Source organism: Palaemon carinicauda, chromosome 25 (assembly GCF_036898095.1).
Source record: "Palaemon carinicauda isolate YSFRI2023 chromosome 25, ASM3689809v2, whole genome shotgun sequence".
NCBI classification, from domain to species: Eukaryota; Metazoa; Arthropoda; class Malacostraca; order Decapoda; family Palaemonidae; genus Palaemon; species Palaemon carinicauda.
Window position 1 is genome coordinate 98,976,893 of NC_090749.1, and position 21,348 is coordinate 98,998,240.

Genomic DNA, 21,348 nt, shown 5'->3' on the forward strand with positions numbered 1-21,348 from the left:
TGGTCAGGACGTAGTCCAGGGTGTGCCAGTGTTTAGACCGTGGGTGTCTCCATGTGGTCTTTTGTCGTTTTGGTAACTGGTAGATGGTGTTGGTTACCACAAGTTGGTGTTCTGCACACAGACCCAGTAGGAGTTGGCCATTGGCGTTGCAATTTCCAATGCCATGGCGGCCGATGATTCCCTCCCACAGGCGATGGTCTTTGCCTACTCGGGCATTAAAGTCGCCAAGCACAGCGAGCTTGTCATTGGCGGGCACTGCCTGGATGGTGCGGTCGAGCTGGGTGTAGAAGGCAGCTTTGTCATCATCGGTTGAGGTCATAGTCGGGGCGTAGACAGAGATCAGGGTGAGGTGTCTGACCCGCGTGATGGGGATGCGGACAGTCACCAAGCGCTCACTGATGGCCTTGGGAGCGAGGTTGTGCTGCTGCACTAGCTGGGAACGGATGGCGAAGCCGACACCGTGGATGCGAGGCTCCTCTAGGGCCTTGCCTTTCCAGAAGATGGTGTAGCCTGTTCCAGCTTCCCTGATGTTGCCCTCTTCGGGTAGTCTGGTCTCGCTAAGAGCCGCCACATCAACATTGAAGCGGGCTAGCTCCTTGCAGACGAGGGCTGTACGGCGTTCCGGGCGGTTGGTGTTCGTCACGTCTTGGAGGGTGCGGATGTTCCACGCACCTAAGGTTAATATTTTTTTCTTGTTGTTTCGACCGCATTAGTGGGATGTCCGCCAGCCGCGGTGAGCTGACCAGACGGGTTTGCTGTGTCCGATGTTTACCCAACCTTTTCTAGGGGCCTCCCCATGTGGGGTGGGCTGCGGTGTCCTCAATAGGCCAGCCCAGTCACGGGTCCAGCTGCCGAACTCTGGTGTCACGGCACCGTCACCAGAGAGCGACTGAATCTCAGACTCGCCGCCTGAGTGCAGTCGTGGGCTAGGCTTCCAGCTATCCAGGCCTGCCCCCTTCACCTACGGTGCTGTCGCCTCAGGACTTGGTGGTGGTGATGATGATGATGATGGTGAGAAAGAGATGAAGAAGGGTGGAGGAAACGACAGAATGCCAGTAGCTGGGTATACTGTATTGTTTTGGGTGGTCGTGGCTTTGCAACTGCCACACGCACACACTTGGCCCACACCATTTTCACCGTGGCTCAAGACATATGAGACAGGCGGCTTCTCCGATGTTGGTTGCATTGGGCTGCCGGGTTCTTGTTATGTCAAGGCCCGCCTTGTTGCCTGCCCGACAGGCATTGCCCTCTTCCGCCAGCGCTGGGAAGCTCCGCCGTTGGGGTCTTGTTTGGTTTGATTTTGGAGTTTTCCTTCTAGCCTTTGCCTATCTTAGATAAAGGACAAGGCCTATAGGGGTCCAGTCTTGGTCTGGTCTCTCAGAACTGGCCTTAGCGGTATGGTTGAGCCTGCCAGGGTGGATAAACTACCCCACTGCCATTGCCCAGCCCATCATTGAGACACTCAAGCCCCTCTACTGCAGTAAAATGCTGGACCATACAGTAAGGGCAAACGGTGTGAGTGTCTGTCTCGACCGCCGACATGAATGTTCCGCAGGGGCGGTCGGGTAATCCAGGCCAGGTGCGCACAATAGCAGAGGCCAACTTCACACACAAACCTGTCAAAAAGAGAAAGCAAAAAAAAAAAATAAAAGCATTAATGGCTGCCAATAAGCGGCGAAGATGAAAGTGGACACGTCCGACTACCATCCGAGCTAAGAGCAAAGTGAGTTCAAGCACAGGTGTGTGTGAGGGTGGCCGGGTGTAGCAAGCTACCCTCTCCTAACCCCGCTAACTAGCGGTGTGGGTAGTAAACCCTCGTTAAATTTTAATGGCTTGTCATTTCCGCTACATGCGTGGTTTGTATTCCAGTTACGGAACAACTATAAATCACACACATTCATATTACATCTAAATGTGAATAAGATTAAAAAATTTAAATAAATAAATTAAAATGAATTAAAGCTTGTGATAAAACCCAATACCCTTGGTGCCGACATTTTTTATACAATCTACCCGAGTGACAAAATACATTTTTGGTTTTGGCAGCGGTAAGGCGAGTCATGATTTTCCATCTGTTTTGCAACTTTTGATGGCTTTTTTTATGACTCTTGGAGTAGGCTGAGAGCTTCCTTAACACTCCTGGAATCCATCAGCGGCTTTGAGAGAGTGTTGAAGTTGACCGAGGGCTTCGTGAGACCAGATGTTTCACACTTACGACTAAAGAATCAACCTCCAATTAATCTAAATTGCATTTCGGCACTTGCAAAGCCGCCTTGAATTCTTCTGGCTAAAGATCTTCTCTTTTTGCACCAATTACTGAAGGAAGATTATCTTTATAAGGGTGTAGAAACCGTTTGGACAGGGAGTACGCTATCCAGCTGGGGGAGCCAAAGGCTGAGGCTCGGAGAGAGAAATAGACCCTTCTCCCAACGGAGACTTATTACAGGTTGCCTACATTGGCTCTGTCCTTGACTCATCCTGCATCGTAGGTCAGAAAAGTCACTTTAAAAGGCACAAAAATAGATAAGACTTGTAAAGTGCGACAAATATTTTGATGAGCTGGATTTATCACTCCGGTCTCCGGCTGCCATATTGTTAGATAAGCGGCAAAATCAATTAATGTTCAGATCATACTTGATATGAGTACAATCTTGGCTGCTGTTTGTGTGTTTGGCTTTTTGTTGTCCAACCTCTTGTAACGTTGACTTCATAGTGTGACTGTAGTTTCCCAGTTGCCAAATCGTCTTGCAGTACCCAACTCTTGCCTTGTATGGCCCAATTTTGAGATATGTATTGGTATTGTTGAATCAATCACCATTTAGTGTGTGTGTTCTTGAAAGACTTTAAAAGGTGCTTTTGCGTAGATATTTGATCCCTTTCTTGGGTAGATTTATTAGAGTTTCACTCCTCAGTTTTCTGTTGGGTTTCTTCTTAAATGGCTGTCAGAGTTACCTAACTTTTGAATAATCTCAGCCTGTTCCTGTTGCATCAAAGACTGTGGCTCTGTGATTGCGAATTTCCATCGTGAATGTCTTTTTTCTTGACTGTTTCTTGTACTTCATCTCTGTTTAGTTTTGTCTTTTATTAGGAGCAAATCTTGAGCAAGATTATTTGGTTTAAAGATGTAGGCTGAACTTTAGATTAAAACTATAATAATATTAACTTAGCATAGGGTCCTGCTTTGCTTATCGTGATCAAAATTTGTGGAAATGATAATTTTTCATCATTTGCAGTGTTGATAGTCAGGGCCAAGGTTCTTAATCCAGTCAGTATATAAAATCTTTAATCTCTGCAGTCATTTCCCAAAATGTGCATGTTTATATGTGGTGGCCTGGTGGTAGCGTCCTTGCCTGGTGATTGCCAGACTGGGGTTCGAGTTCTATTCAAATTCGTTTGTTCATTTGGTCGCTGGAACCTCGCCATCCTTGTGTGCTAAGGATAGGGGGTTTGGGGGAGCCTATAGGTCTATCTGCTGAGTCATCAGCAGCCATTGCCTGGCCCTCCTTGGTCCTAGCTTGGGTGGAGAAGCGGCTTCGGTGCTAATCATATAAAATATGGCGTGTCTAAGGCATTGTCCTGCTTGATATGGCAATGTCACTGTCCTTTGCGTCTGCCATTCATGAGCATCCTTTAAACCTTCAAACCTCACACCTAGATCAGGTGATAATTTGAGATTGAATAGATGCTAGGTGTTTTATATGGGGCAATCCAAATGTCTAACAATTTAATAAAAGGATGAAAATATTTTCTAGCATTAGTAAAATGCTCCAGGGTATAAAGATATACAAAAAAAGTTTCTGATTAATAGTGAAGACCTGATATTTATTCTGTTTTCTTGTTGATTTTGAGGACATGGAAAAAAGGCATAGATGAGTTTATCGTAATGATTTTAGAAAAACACTTTTTCATACTTCCTGTAGTTATTGCTCATTTACTATTTCCCCAGTTATTTCACCTCTCCTGTTTCTGGTTTTCCTTGGCATTGCTTATCTTTGTCCAGTGTCATTTCAAGATAAAATGATCCTCAATCTATTTGAACCCGAACTATTGGTAGTATATTACAAAATATTTTTTATGTATTCAATTTGTAATATATTTATTACAAAACTATTTTGTATGTATTTAATTTGTAATATATTTATTACTAAACTATTTTGTATGTATTCAATTGGTAATATTTATTACTAAACTATTTTGTATGTATTCAATTGGTTATATTACAAAACTATTTTGTATGTATTCAAAGGCTCTGTAACTGATACAGTACTTTATCAAAATCTGTTTTTATTTGTATGAACTTTTTTTTTCAACTTCCATGTTTTGTGAATTTTAATAAGCCTAAACACAGTTACTTGTGTTTTACTATGTGGATATTGGAGAAATTGCTTAAATTATATACAGTATGTGTGTTGTTCGATATTATAAAATATTGCTCTAGTAGATATAAAAGCCTCAACTGGTATAAATGTTTCAAGATTATTAAGTTTATGAATGATAATGTTCTCTCTCTCTCTCTCTCTCTCTCTCTCTCTCTCTCTCTCTCTCTCTCTCTCTCTCTCTCTCTCTCTCTCTCTCTCTCTCTCTCTCTTTTTTTTTTTTTATTGCTTCTACTCTTTTTCTAAATATCTGTTTCGATCCAAATCAGAAGACATATTGTTGGTGTTCATAAGTTCTAGACGTTGAGATTTTGCTGCCGTCAGAAATATTAATTTTTGATAGAAAACCAATGATTCCTTGACTGTTTTCAATATTTAAAATTATAAATTGCTTCTCTTTAACTGAAAACTTCCAATACGATGCTTGTAGTCTTTTGTTCATTTCAATTCCTCTTTCCTAAGTATTTTTCTTCCTGATTATGATATCCTCATCTTAAAAACCTTTTAAACCTTTTACCCCCAATGGACGTACTGGTATGTTTCACAAAACTCATCCCTTTACCACCCCATGGACGTACCGGTACGTCCTTGCAAAAAAACTGCTATTTACATATTTTTGATAACTTTTTTGAGAAACTTTAGGTATTTTCCAAAAGAATGAGACTAACCTGACCTCTCTATGATGAAAATTAGGCCTGTTTGAGCAATTTAGAAAAAATATATTGCAAAATGTGCTTGAAAAAGAAAATGCCTGGGGGTTAAGGATTGGAAAGTTCCAAATAGCTTGAGGGTAAAAGGGTCAAGATATCTTGCTCTGTGTACGTAAAGTTTTGGGTAATAACTTTGAATGATAATTTCATGAATATCCTAATTTAAAAAAAAAAAAAAACTTTACCAAGGTACATTAGTTTGACGAGTTACAATTGTGTCCGAGAAAAATATTGTCGAACATAATTAACTCGACACATATCCCATGTTAATTTACTATAATACATTAACCAAGTTAATTGATTAATTACTTTTCTTCAAGATTTGTAAGATCACAGCTGCTCGTAACCAAATGTTTCACGATATTTTATATCTTTTGGCTTCATTATATGTACAAATTTGATTTTAAACTGGAAAAGATATTGTAAGACAGGAATCAAAGACTTAATTGGAGAAAACTAAACATTTCTGTATTAAAGCTTTAGTCTTGGAAAACTATTAACCATTGAGAAATAACTTATAGTATAGTCCTTAAAGGTTGTCTATTATAACTAAAATTTAACTATTAGATCTGTTACTTTAATCAAATTGAAAAGAAAATATTTTTCGATAAGACAAATTTTTGTTTTGACTTAGGATTTTGCATTTTTCAAAATTAACAAAAATTTAATTTGTAAGTATGATTTAATAGGATCTTGCATTGATTATAAAAAATATTTGATGAATAAAGGTGTTATATTCATAAAATGTTATTTTGTAACAAGTTTAAAATTTTCTGTGGTTTGATCATCCCAATTCTTTATAAGGTTACTGTCATCAATTTGGTCCCTTGTAAGTGATTCAACTAATTGAAGCCATTTAAGAACTGCTCCACTGTATAATACTACTGCTGTATAGCTGTGAGAGGTACTGTATTACTGATATATCGACTTATACAATTCCTTCTGTCTGTTCTCTTTAAACTATAACTGTTTCCTACATTATTACAGATTAAAGAAAAAAAGTAATTGTATAGGTTGATATATCAGTAATACAGTACCCCTCACATCCATACAGCTGTAGGATTACAGTAGTGCATATCTTAAATGGCTTCAATTAGTTTAATCGCTTACAAGTGACCAAAATGACGACAGTAACCTTTAAAAAGAATTGGGATGAGCACCACAACACAGAAAATTTTATACTTTAGTTACAAAATTGCATTTTTTTTTTCTAACTTAAAAAAACAACTCACGACATATTTTGGGTTTATATTTTATTAAGCTTTTTGTTTGTGGATTTACTATTGAATATTACTAATAGCTAAGCTAGTATATCATGCAACATATGTACGATAATATTTAAGAAAATGTATTAAAAATGAGGACCAATAAAATACATGTTAAAACAAAACCATGCTTTTATTTCTCAAAGTACAAAAATTAAATCTAAAATATATGATTTTAATTTTATTTTTTATATATTAGTCCCCCCCCAAAAAAACAGGGGCTGACCTTACAGAACCTTCCCCTTGCTGCCCTGCAGGCTAGAGAACTCGCACAGTAGTCCAACGATGCCAGAGGAACAACCGAGACTACTGTCGCGTGTGTCTCGTCTCTGAATGGGAAATTGACTATCTGGCAACTTTGTTAGTTAATGGAAGAGTTGCCCACTAAGCAGTCTCTGTCTTTCAGTTTTGGTTAACATTAACTGAAAAATTTGGTTTCTCAAGTAGATAAGAATGTAATTATAACTTGGGACTAAACTGTGAACCAGTTTTTATCCTTGGCATAAATTTCTAACTCAAACGGAATTCTTAAAGGTGATAAAATAAATGTCACAGTGAAATAGGAGATAACCTCAAACCTAGAAGTAGTTGAAAAAAATCTCTTGGTCACACTTGCAATTTGGCTAACTGACAGATTTTCAAAAGTACCACTTGATAAACTGAAGCAAAATTGCATTCCAAAATTATTAATTTATATATTTACCCATTCAAAGCCAAAGACAATCTTTGACATTACGATTTCATACTCCTTTCCAAAAGAACAGCCAATCTAACTTCCATTCTACATCACGGTCGGAAGGAATACTGTACACGGAAAGCATGTCACACGAGATGAGTATCTGTGTACCAATACCATATGATTGGAAGGTGTAATCTTTATAAGACACGTGGGGGGGGGGGGATTTCAGTTCCATTGCAAATCCTTATTAATGTAATGCACTACCACAGAAAATAAGTCTAGTTCAAGAAAATAGAATGTTAAAAAAATTAGAATTGGCTGCAATAAGTTCCACATTCCTCTCAGATAAAAAATACTTGGATAAGCAAAATATATTCCAATTGAAATTAAATTCACCAAACTAATAATATATTACAAATGTGACCTCAAACATCAAGCATACATTTTGTCCATGTATTTACAACCAAATGTCTTTATTACAAAGAAATTATTTCCCTATTCAAGAAATTTATTTAGTTCATCTTGAATACGAACTACTAAGTGTGTGCTTGGTTAAACGATTGAATAATGTACTGAATTATTTATTCAAATGAATTACAGTACACAATAGTTAACCTGAATTCTACATTATTCATATCATAGCATCAGTAAGAACAATGGAAAAAAACTGAAAAATGTGAATGAATAATTATTAATGTTCAGACATTTATATTTTACTTAAATATAACAAGTCGCCAACGAAGGTACGAGTCTTCATTTCAAGCACAGTTCATTACACCAGGTTTTGAAAACTTTTGAGAAAGCAGCAAGACCAAATACACGTCTTGTGAACACCGTAAACGCGAAGTTCCTTTGATGGGCGAAAGACTTTGGAAAAGGGGGTGACATCCGTGAGGGGTACTGCCCCGACGCCCGCTATCTCACCCCAGCGAGACGCCGGATCGAACTAGTGTTGCATTCCCCCAACACAGACGAGTTAGCACAGGCAGAGGCGTGCCCGTCAAGGCAAGGCTCCGAGAGACATGCTTATGGCACCAAGGTGGTCTTAGACACCATAAGACATCAGTCGTATACCTTCCTAGGCAGGCAAATAACTACCCGACCTTAACATAATATCAAACTATCTGTACATATTAAAGTTATTTCCTGCGTGTTCTGTTAACCAAAAGGAAAATTTTATTTAAAATATGCTTTTCTAATGGGTTTTTTCTCACAAATGGCACTCTGAAATCTTTGATTGTCTCTAATATTGTATCAATTTGAATATATTCCAATGATCATCCTAATTGACTGATACAACAGCAAACTCCAAACAAATATGGATGACATCTTATGAGACAAAATTCTCTATTAATGCAAGTAAACTTTCTAGGAATGAACCAAATCATCTGTTTTTACCATCAAACACCAACAAACAAAGGAACAAAATAACAATATTGCAAAAACAACGGCAACTGATTTGGCTGAGCAGCAAAAGCCTATGTAAAGGACCCATGAACACAGACTAATCAATTGACAATAACTGTGCTTAGTCCAAATAACAAATTCCTTTTCAATCTCTCCATACAGTAGTATACCAAGTCATTGCTATGTCAACCTAAGTCATTTTTATTCATGAGGAAATGCCAAAGTCTCTCTCACCAATTGCAGATAAATACGCAGAGATTGTCCAAATCAATCTGATGCCAACATGATGCAAGCAATAAGAATAATACCAGATTAAAATATACTTTACTCTTATCTTGGTGTAAGAATAATCTTTAGTCTCGCACCATACGAGATATGGATTTATGAATTGGGGCCAAATTGCACCGGGGTAAAATGAGGAAATACAAAAATGAAGAGAAAACAAACAGAAGAGGATCAAATGATCTGAAATGTGATGGGAGTCATCACTTTCCTCAACAAGCAAGATAACTTTGGTGTACTGCAGACCTGGCATGCACAAATGAGCATGGGTATCGGGCAAAGAGCCTACAAGCAGACTTGCTACAAAGAGTCCGAGATTGTGAGGACAACCAACCAGAGGCAAATCAAAGAAATATGATGGCAACTTGTCACTTAATAAAAAGCTTGATGCCTTTACAAAACAATTTGACAGATGATTACAGATCTTGAAAGGCTCGAAGCAAGCATATTACAACAGTAGGTAAAGATTTAGGATGTAAAATTACACTGCTGATCTTGTAGAACCTCATCCAATCAAAGCTCATATGACCTTAGAAAGGGTTTCATATAGTAATTAACTATACACTTTAAAACCCTAAAACAAGATACAGCAATAAGTTTATTTTGGTAAATGTTAAGAGTAGAAAAGTTACATCAATGATGCATTATGCACCAATGCATACAGAAATAGTGGATCAGCTGATCAAAGTCCAGTTTTAGCAGTCTCTCTTCTTCTTATTTTATGAAGAACAGCCAGCAGCAAGGCACCAGAATAATAAGGGAATCTTTCATCAAGGACGACAACATGAGAACCTTGAACTAATAAAATAACACGCTAACTAATCCAAGATCACAAATAATACTTTTAGGGAGTGGAAAATGAATATCATACTCTGGCCATAAAAAATTCAATAACTTATTCAGGGAACATGAAATGAATAGCTTATTCAAAGTACAGAAAATGAAATTAAATGCCAGTGTATGAAAAAATCACAAATAATTGCATACTGTATTTAGGCCACAAACCTGCAAGAATCCAGAGAGAGAGGTCGAAGTAAACTGGATTCTGAGGCATAAAGAAATATTAACAAGTGAATAACCTGACCTGAAAGTCAACATTATTCTTGCAGATTAATGAAGAGGAGTCTAGGTGTTGCCCTTGACAGAACGCTCCCTTTCCTTTAACAAGCACACAAATAAAACCAAACATAAAGTAGCAACTAAGAACAACCTCTTCAGCAAACTCGCCAATACCAGCTGGGGAACAGACTCTGGCACTTCGTTGATCTATATAAGTTTACTGTTCACCAGAAAAGGCTGGATCATGCCAAGTGGATAAGGCAGACAGGCAGACCCAGGGCTAAATAAGTCCAGTCGCATTATTACTGGCACCGTAAAATCAACACCTCCATCTTCATACAAAGCAGTCACCACCAGTCCATATCTGATGAAAAACGCTAGCAAACAAAAAATAAGGAAATAAATGACTCCAGACATTCAGCCCACAATCATCAGGAAGCAACCGTAACAGTGGATGGACTAGAACCAATCTACGCAGCTACTCATAGGCTAGAGAAGTGGCGGGAAACCACCAATGGCCATCCAATGAGGTGTTGCCTAACGGAACAACGCTCACCAGGAAGGACTGGGTAACCCTAAACAGAGCAATGGTGAAAGTGGGCAAAACTGGAGGTACCGCCACAAATAGGGATTAGCCACCAACCCTAAATGCCCATGTGGGGCAACACCACAAACAATGGAGCACATCCTACTAGGGTGGTGCTCACTGGGACCTCATTGCTCGGATGAAGATCTCGGAGAAGCAAACAAAAACGCCCTCCTGTGGGTTCGACTTTGGCGCCATAAGATATAATGACGACTTGAAAGACAAAAGCATAACATGGCAGTGGCTCTCCCAATATATGCCAAGTGATAAAGAGGCATAAAGTCTCCACCTATAGACCGTCACTAAAACACACTTATATTTCAATGCAAAGTACTGTAAGCAGCTATGAATTAAAAGTCTGCGAAGCTAGGATACTAAAATCCATCTAAAAATCTAGGAGCCAAGGGGAAAAATCCCTGAAAGATCCTCTCCGGTGACCTGACATTTTCCCTGTGAAGTAACAGCATCGAAGACAGTATCCTATATCATCCTCAGAGTGCATACCAAGGTCAAAGGATCAGATACATTTGTCACAACCTATGACTGAAAAGGAGCAATGTATGTAGAAAATACTTCCAAGGAAATTTTTTTTTTTCTTTTTTTCTTCTGAATCCATACAGTGACAAGATTAACCTCAAGATTCAATGCTAACCAAAGCCAGACTTAACCTTAAAGTGAAAACGAGTTAGGTCCAAGTACTGTAATTATCAAAGTAAAGTAGATCAAATATTTGAAATACTGAGTTGTTTATTAATACGCACAAAGAAATACAAGAAATACCGAGGATTTCATGGATCAAATACTTGAAATATGATATTTTAATTATAAAATAAATTTTTGAATATACTTACCCGGTGAATATATAATAGCTGCTACTCAGCGGCTCGACAGAAAACACACTCAAAAACTCGTGAGCGATCGCTATGAAGGTTGCGGGTGTGCCCACCAGCGCCACTATCGGCCAGATACCACTCTTGCATGTAAACAAACCCTTCAATTCTTCTCGTCCCGCTGCGTCTCTATTGGGGAGGAAGGGAGGGCCTTTAATTTATATATTCACCGGGTAAGTATAATCAAAAATTTATTTTATAATTGAAATATCATTTTTAACCCTGGATAGGTACGGTTCTCGGACACCCCTTTAAGGGTATACTCGGACGCGAACGACCCCGACGCCAAAAAAAATTCTTGAAAAATCAGTTTTTGCAGTAACCTCCTTTTTTCTTTTGCCAAAAAAAACTTCAATGAATGCTTAAAACAACTGTAAATATAAATACTACTCATCTGCAGAAAAACTATTTATTATAAATATTTTAAAAAATTAAGTAGAAAAAAAAAAAGACCTGACATAAAAATTCATAAAAAAAAAGTTTATACATATATACACAAATCCTTTTAGGAATTGATTCTTGAATGTTTAGGACACATCTTGATGTATTTTGGATGAAGTCAGACCCATGGAGGTGAAGATCTGAAATGAGAAAAAAAGGGTAACTTTTTTTGGCCAAAAAAAATTGTCCAAATTTCATGAATTTTTTTGGGTACCCAAATGAAATAGGAAGTGGCTAATTTTTTTAGGGAATAAACATATGTTATCCTAAAATAGAAATATGTAAAAAAATCTTCATTATTTTGTAAATTACATTTATATCAGGGGCCATATCTAAAGGTAATTTTTTGAGTACTTGGAAATTTCGTAAAAAAATACATATATTTAATATATAATATGATATTTATGCAGGTAAAAATATACCAAAATATCACAAATTCTATAGGTAACAAGAATATATATAGATAGGGCAGCTTACGCTTCGGATATGTCCACAAAATGGCCGCCAACCACACTGACTCAGACTCCCTAATCTGCCACTTGAAATGTAGGAAGGGTATGTCAATTTCAAGGTGTTATTTACTAATCTAATTATTATTGGATATGCATAAAAATTGTATGGTGGGTTGCTGGATAATTGTCGATTATTTTACGACTATAAAATTAAAATTCTGACCCAAAAAATTTTTTTGAAGGGAAATAAAATCGAAAAAAAAAATGTAAAACAATATTTTAGCTAAAAAAATTTGATGATATTCAATCAAAAAAAAGTAAACAAAATTTTCCGACAAATAAACATCTAGAGGAATCATTACTCTGTGATAGTTCCTTAGTACGTAGTAATTTTGAAAGAATTGGGAAAAAACGAAAAAATGGCAATCACCGGAAAATCGAACACATACCTATATATACGCCATATCTGGCTAAAAAAAAGATAGGCATGGGTAGCCAGATCATCTAGAAACACTTTCCAACACTATAAAAATATAAGTTTTGCGACACTACTTGCCAATTCCTTACGGTAACATGACTAAGCAAAAAAATGCAAAACAAATAAAAAGGGGCACTCGTGGAAAAATGGCCATTCTAATATACGGCATTTCAGAAAAAAAAAATTTCAGCCACGTGCTAGGCAAACCATCAAGGCATATTTTCCAACAAATAAACATATAAATGAAATATTACTCTGTGATAGTTCCTTAGTACGTAGTAATTTTGAAAGAAATGGGAAAAAACGAAAAAATGGCAATCACAGGAAAATCGAACACATACTTATATATACGCCATATCTGGCTAAAAAAAAAATAGGCATGGGTAGCCAGATCATCTAGAAACACTTTCCAACACTATAAAAATATAAGTTTTGCGACACTACTTGCCAATTCCTTACGGTAACATGACTAAGCAAAAAAATGCAAAACAAATAAAAAGGGGCACTCGCGGAAAAATGCCCAACATTCTAATATACGGCATCTCAGATAAAAAAAAAAGACATGCACGTGTTAGCCCAACCATCAAGGCACACTTTCTAACACATAAACATGAAAAAAAAATCAATAATATACGGCAATTCCTTACTACGTAGTAAATTTTTACAAATATTGAAAAAAAAAACAGAAATTGGCAACCGCAGTTAAATACCCAATATACCAATAACTACGTCGTATCTGACAAAAACAAAATCACGCATGGGTAGCCAGATCATCTAGACACACTTTCCAACATTAAAAAAGCAAAAGTTTTACGACACTATTTCGCAATATCTTACGGAAAAATGACTTGGCAAAAAAATTAAAAAAAATGAAAAAGGGACACTCGCGGTAAAATGCCCGACATTCTAATATACGACATCTCAGATAAAAAAAAAGACATGCACGTGTTAGCCCAACCATCAAGGCACACTTTCTAACACATAAACATGAAAAAAAAATGAATAATATACGGCAATTCCTTACTACGTAGTAATTTTTACAAATATTGAAAAAAAAAAACAGAAATTGGTAACCGCAGTTAAATACCCAATATACCAATAACTACGTCGTATCTGACAAAAACAAAGTCATGCATGGGTAGCCAGATCATCTAGACACACTTTCCAACACTAAACAAGCAAAAGTTTTACGACACTATTTGGCAATATCTTACGGAAAAATGACTTGGCAAAAAAATGAAAAAAAATGAAAAAGGGGCACTCGCGGTAAAATGGTCCTCGTGGTGATGAACGACATTTTAACTAAAAAAAAAAACATGCACATGGTAGCCAAACAATCCACCAAGACTTTCCACAACTGATAACCTATACAAGTTGCACCATTCTACGACAATTTCATAATACGTAATAACTTTGATAATTATGCAAACTACCTCAGAAGGGTAAACTCGGACGCGAACGACCCCGACGCGTCTCAGAAATCGGGGAAGGAGTACAGCTACAGCAATGCACATCTGGACACTACTAGAGCGTGTAGGGGAGACACCTCCTGCAGGTCGATCACCCACAAATTCAGTCACAGGGGTGAGTCACGTGAGAAAAAATGACAAATTCGAAGATAATTTGTATTTTTCCTAACCATACAAACCTTAGCTATTTACAAAGGGTATTACTTTTAGCGTAGCTGAAATGGCGAGCCATTAGAATTTAACGAGGGTGTATTACCCCCGCGCTAGTTAGCGGGGGGGGTAGGGGAGTGGTAGCTAGCTACCCCTCCTCCCCCTCACACACAGGTGAATACTCACTTTCACTTAGAGGTAGGACTTGTCTTGGGGGACAGGGCTGGCGGGCAAATATGTGTAAATAGCTAAGGTTTGTATGGTTAGGAAAAATACAAATTATCTTCGAATTTGTCATTTGTTCCGTAACCGAAATACAAACCACGCTATTTACAAAGGGTGACTTATCCCTTAGGAAGGGTGGAAAGTCCCCAGCCATACTGGCTTTGGCTTTACCCGGGGACTCAGAATCCGAGTGAGTCGCACTCGAGAAAAGGAGTCCCTGCACCTCACAAGTTCCTTGCACCGCAAGGAACCATGTGGCCTACGTAAGCTTGTGTGTGAAGGAAGAAGTGTGACCCGTCTTAGGCAGTTGACCTGGAGTTCCAGAAGGAACTCTGGGTTAAGACGTTCCCAATACCACCTCGTCAGGGTATGGGGGACGCGACAGTATTGACTCAATACTCGGAACACAAGGAAGCATGGTTTACCTGCAGAGGTTCGAGGTCAGCTATGCAGAGACCAGGATGCTGCTTCCCCGTAGAGGGGATGATGAAGAAAGAAGTAAGGGCCAGACATACTTCTTTCGTTCATGCAGACTAAAACCTGATAACAATGCCCTCAACCTTCTGCTACCTGTCCAAAAAGGAGCCTGAGGTTAGACCAGCTGTTGTGTAGCCACCACAGAGCGATAGAAAACGTATCGAGACTCCTGTGGGTCACGCCCTGCAGGAAGCGGGCTGCGAAGGTCATCAGACGCTTCCAGACTCCAGCTTGTAGCACCTGCGTCACAGAGTAGTATTACTCGAAGGCGAGGGACGTTGCGATGTATCCAACATCGTGCTGTAGGGCGACGTGACGGGGGAGGGTCTGAAGACAGGTCGAGATGAATGTCCTTGAGTCCGGGCTGAAGAGGTATACTGGTGACTCTCCCCCCATGTCCTCCTTGTGTTCCCAAATCGGCTGCAACTGAGGCCAAACTGCAGCTGTTCCCAGCGCTAACCTCTCGATTCCTGTACTGGCAAGAAAGAGAAGGTCTTGGGACATCAGACACAGAATGGAGACTCAAAATCTTGAATGAATCGGACCGAAGGGTCGGGACCCTCAGATTCTGAGTCTAGCCAACAACTCAGGAGCGAGCCTGAATGTTGCCTTCCCCTCTTCCTTAGAAAGGGGGGGAGTAGTAAGAGACCAAGAAGATTGCTCACACACTGGCCGTGGCCAGAGTGAGCAGAAGACCCAGGGCGGAATACAATCCGAGGCCTGTCGTAAAAGGGTCTTGAGAAGATCTCTTAAAGGACTAAAAGTCCGAGCCATGCTCCAAGTTGTAGGTCTTCCTCCGACTAGGGCAGGGACGATCGTAGCTTCGCATGAGCGAGGATAGATCCAGCGGGCAGGAAAAAGTTATTCCTTTAAGCCTGAAGGTCAGGGAAAGGCTGAGCGACAGGCTTCATTGCCAAGAGCGGAAAGGAGTTTCCTCCCGCCGAAAGGCAATAAGACCGTTATTGCTGGAGAAGAGGCCTCACGGGAAGAAGTATATCTCCCACGGCACCAACCACCTTAGACTCTTCACTTTGCCTGGGAGACCCCTGTGGATGACTATCGCAGATGACGCGACCTCCGTACCGCGACTGTAGCGGGTTGTCTCTTCTAGGGGAGGAAGCGTAGTGTCTCCAGGCATGAAGCCGAAGCGACGCCCCGGTTCGGGAGAGATGTCGCAGTGTGGTTGCTTGAGTAGTCTGCGCCGTGGGAGAAGCTCTCCCGGGAGTTCCGTCAGGGGAAGCAGAGGGTCCAGAAACCGTTCTGCACATAGTCCCAGTGGAGCTCTCCCATTGAAAGGTTGACAGACAACCTGGTTTTGTTGAGACCCATTGTCCGCAGACAAAAAGGAGGGAAGACGCAGGCGTCGAAGTTGTCCCACCATCACCGGAATGCATCTTGCCAGAGTCTCGGGGTCTGAGACTGGGGGGAAAACTAGCGGAAGCTTGAGGTTCCAAGCTGTCGCGATCAGGTCCCCCAGACCAGCACTTGCTGGTTACCCAAGGTCAAAGACCCCTAGGTACACTCTCTCTATGAGGCTCTGCTCGGATAGTCTGAGAGAAACATTCCCCTGCCTGGAATGAGAGAGCCGATGGTGGAATTGAGAGAATCTCAATCATCCCGATATCTCTACTGCAAGATGTGAAGGTGTGAAAATGCGTCCCCTGCTGGTTAGCATGAAGTCGACACGCAACGGGGCGACTTGGCAGGAGCGGTAGGATCTGAAGAGGGGCCAGACTAAGGCCCTTAAGCCTGCCTGAATGATGGAGAGGTATCCTTCAGGTCTTGACCATAGGCCTGGACCGGAACATGCCCCCCCCCCCCCCTTTCCTTTGACGAGTCCGAGAACCGCATCAAGAATGTGGGGAAAGGACGAGAATATCCACTACCATCAAGAGGCTCCATAGGTCAACACCCATTGCAGGTTTAATAGTTCCGCTGGTCCCATAGGGCCAGGGAGTCCGGTTAAACATTGCCTGAAGCCACCGGAACTTGGATCGCCCCACATGGAACTTATCCTGAGGCGACCGTTCGGACTATAAACGGGTCAATGAGGAAAGAAGAACTAGGAAACGTTCCAAGGTAGGGCTGAAAACTCTGCTTGACTGAGAACAGGTACTGCGACTCTCCTCAGTCTTGCCACGGTGAACCGAAAGGAAGGCTCGGAGGATGTGGTAACAGAATCTGGCGTCCCCAGGTGGTCACCCATCCAAGTACCGACGTTGCTTAACCTCGCTGGACGGACGAGAAGCGGGGTTTCCAACGTGGTAAGGCGGTTGACTCAATATCATGGCCAGATACTCCAGATGTTGAGGCAGAGGAAGAGAAGGCTCCAAGCAAAATACCATGAGCCCACACTCATGGTCAGCATTCGGAAGCTTTTCCCGGCGCTGAATCAGGTCGAAACCCGAGCCTACCGGAGTTGACCAGCCCTCCAAACAGCAGAGGAGGCGGAAGTCTGCACCTGAGCGGCCAAGAGGAAGGCAGGGAGAGTTCTCTGGGGAAACAAACCTGCTATGCCACGGCGGGATAGCCACACTGCATCATAAGCAGGAATACTTGCAGTTTAGGCTGAATTCGACGAGCACCCTGGAAGATGGATGGAATGGAAACTGAAAGTACCCGTCCTTCCGATCCAGGGTTAAAGGAGTCCTGTCGCCTCGTTACCAGTCTGATCGATTCTGCTGGTCTACGCTGGCCGAAGTTTGTTCGACAAACTTGATCAGGGCTGAGAGGTCGACTATGGACGTCCCCTCTCAGATCCTTCCTTACAAGAAAGGATCGACTGAGGGGGCCGGGGGTGAAGCCGTCGATGATCCTAAGGAAGACCTTCGCCTAAGGTATGGATCATTCTGCCCAACCGGGCAACTCTGCTGATGCTATGGCATAGAGGTTCAGAGACACTGAATTCGCTGACAGAGACGGCAGGCGCGATATCCTTGGCTACTCACAGAGATTGTGCGGGAATGGGCATCGGGAAGCTGTCATTCGGATGAGTAACCTTAAGCATCCTCCCAGCGAAAAAACCTGCAATCCTAGAGTTCGTGAACTCCTTTTAGGACTATGCCCCCCCGGGGGAGTCTCCCGTGCCATCTGTTCCTGACAGGAGGAAACTGCAATTGGACACCTTGTCCCAGTTGTCGTAGCCGATAACTTAGGCCGACGTGGTTGAAAGAAAAGGGAGCTGGAGCCCTGCAGAGTCTGGAAGAAAGCGCCTTGGAGGAGTGAAACCGGAAGTCGATTTACTCCGCACAGCAGATGTTTAAGTCTCTGTCCTTGGGCAAAGACAAAACTCTTCTCAAGGATGGAAGGGTGTCTGAGGTCGTTGACCTCCACAGATGAGACACCCGAAGGAAGCCTTCAGTCAGTGCGTCCAGATGGTACAACATCGAGCTTGTCCGCAAGTAGATACTTAACGACGAAAGGCCAAGGTGCCTGAGCTCGAGAGGAGGAAAGTACCCTTGATCTTCCTGTAGCTTCCTTGAACCAAACCTCGGGCCGTAACCGAGGAGGGAAAGAACCTGGTAAGCTCCCAGAGGAAGAGGTAAGCAGTCACCCCTTGTCCGATGGAGAAATCTTCAACGGAAAGCCCCCCCGCCAAAAATCCTTCCAGGGCGGGAGAAGGAGAGAGTACTCGTGCAGGAGAGGGGACCCTCGAGACCGACCTCTTGGGAACCAACTTCGCCCTGGGGGAAGTCACCACGAAGTCCACTCCTCTCTTTCTCTTCAGCGTAGGAGAGACAGCCGCTGGTTTGTTACCCTGGCCGGTGAGTGCTGGTTTCATAAACCTCATTAACGCCCGTGCCAGCGGATCAAACCATGTCTGCTGCTCCAAGGACACAGAGTCCGAAATCCTCGCTAAGGTGAAAGGGATCGGGCGATCCTTTGGAGAGGACACGACGGTTCCTGCCTGAAAAGAAGGTGGGAAGAATGCTGTACTGACCTGTCTTCGTCCTGCACTACCAACCTGTGCTTGGATGGAGGTGATCCCGAGTGCCGCCTAGGAGCACGCGTCCCTGCTGCTACCACCGGCTGTGGAATTCGCCGCGAACTATGGTCGCGCGAGGGCGAACGGTCGCGCAAAGGCGAATGGTCGCGCGGGCGCACAGGCGAGTGGTCGCGCGGGCGCGCAGGCGAGCGGTCGTGAGGGCGCGCAGGCGAGCGGTCGCGAGGGCGCGCAGGCGAGCGATCGCGCGGGCGCGCAGGCGAGCGATCGCGCAGGCGAGCGATCGCGCGGGCGAGCGATCGCGCGCGGGCGCGCAGGCGAGCGATCGCGCGGGCGCGCAGGCGAATGGGCGTGACGGCGAGGGATCGTGCTGCCGCGTAGGTGAAGAAGATCGCTGGCGGTAAGCGATGGCGACCAGCATGTGTAGGTGAATGATCGCGTGATAGGGTGCGATGGTGATCAGCATCCGCAAGAGGGCGATCGTTCAGGGTTGTGCGATGAGGAGCAGCATGCGAAGCGGGCAATCGTTCAGGGTTGTGCGATGGCGAGCAGCATGCGCAGGTGAATGATCGCGTGAAAGGGTGCGATGGTGATCAGCATCCGCAAGAGGGCGATCGTTCAGGGTTGTGCGATGAGGAGCAGCATGCGAAGCGGGCAATCGTTCAGGGTTGTGCGATGGCGAGCAGCATGCGCAGGTGAATGATCGCGTGAAAGGGTGCGATGGTGATCAGCATCCGCAAGAGGGCGATCGTTCAGGGTTGTGCGATGAGGAGCAGCATGCGAAGCGGGCAATCGTTCAGGGTTGTGCGATGGCGAGCAGCATGCGCAGGTGAATGATCGCGTGAAAGGGTGCGATGGTGATCAGCATCCGCAAGAGGGCGATCGTTCAGGGTTGTGCGATGAGGAGCAGCATGCGAAGCGGGCAATCGTTCAGGGTTGTGCGATGGCGAGCAGCATGCGCAGGTGAATGATCGCGTGAAAGGGTGCGATGGTGATCAGCATCCGCAAGAGGGCGATCGTTCAGGGTTGTGCGATGAGGAGCAGCATGCGAAGCGGGCAATCGTTCAGGGTTGTGCGATGGCGATCAGCATCCGCAGTTGAGGGTCGCGCGATGGCGATCAGCATCCGCAGTTGAGGGTCGCGCGATGGCGATCAGCATCCGCAGTTGAGGGTCGCGCGATGGCGATCAGCATCCGCAGTTGAGGGGTCGCGCGATGGCGATCAGCATCCGCAGTTGAGGGTCGCGCGATGGCGATCAGCATCCGCAGTTGAGGGTCGCGCGATGGCGATCAGCATCCGCAGTTGAGGGGTCGCGCGATGGCGATCAGCATCCGCAGTTGAGGGTCGCGCGATGGCGATCAGCATCCGCAGTTGAGGGTCGCGCGATGGCGATCAGCATCTGCAGTTGAGGGTCGCGCGATGGCGATCAGCATCCGCAGTTGAGCTAGTAGCTGGCGAACCATGTTCCTTCAGAAGTGTTGGAGAACGTTGGCGTGCCAGCTGTAACACACGTGGGCGATCCGGAGATCGCTGGCGAGCTGATGATCGCTGACGAGCTGACGATCGCTGACGAGCTGATGATCGCTGACGAGCTGATGATCGCTGACGAGCTGATGATCGCTGACGAGCAGAAGGCTACGCGTGGAAGCCCGCGCAAAGAAGAAGAGTCCTTGACCCCGACCTGAACCTAAGTTCTAGATCGCGAGGGCGAACGTGGGCGCACAGGGCACGTAACAGGAACTGCAGGGAAGATCATCTTGAAAGCGCTGACGAACAGGAGAGCGCTGACGAACAGAAGGGCGCGCAGGGAAACCCTGACACGCAAGGGAAGAACCCCCGTGGGGGCAACCCTTTGCCCCGAAGGGATCGTTGTCCGCCGGGAGACTGATGTCCGTCGGAAGACCGCTGTCCGTCGGGAAGACCGTTGTCCGTCGGGAAGACCGTTGCCCGTCGGAAGACGAGATTAGACTGCTGTCCATCTGCACCAAGACGGAAGATCGAGAAAAAGAAGTTGTAGGCTGCAAACGGAGATTCAAAAAGGCGCCTCAAACACCCTTATAGGGAGATGAGAGGCCCTTACGACGAGGCGGACGGAGGGCCTTACGGCGAGGGAGGCCAACAGCAACAGCAACAGAAGAAACCTCCGAAGAGGAGTCTCTATGAGTGTACTCTCTCGCGAACGAAAGAGAAACACTTCGTGGAAGAGACTGGTCAGCCAGTGACCTAAAAGGGGCAATCCTCCGAAGAGGAGATCCTGCAGTTGCCCAGCCCCTTGAGCGAAACTGCAGGTGCGACCGCTCAGCACCAAGAGCATAGTCGCACGAAAAAAAGGCAAGAGAAGAACCCCCCAAAAGAGGAAAAGCTCAAGCCTGGACAGGAAAAAACTTCCCTCGGAAGGAAAGTTATCCGCCCAAGGAGGCAAGCCTCCTGACTGTTCTAAAATGAACTGGAGAGCTGTC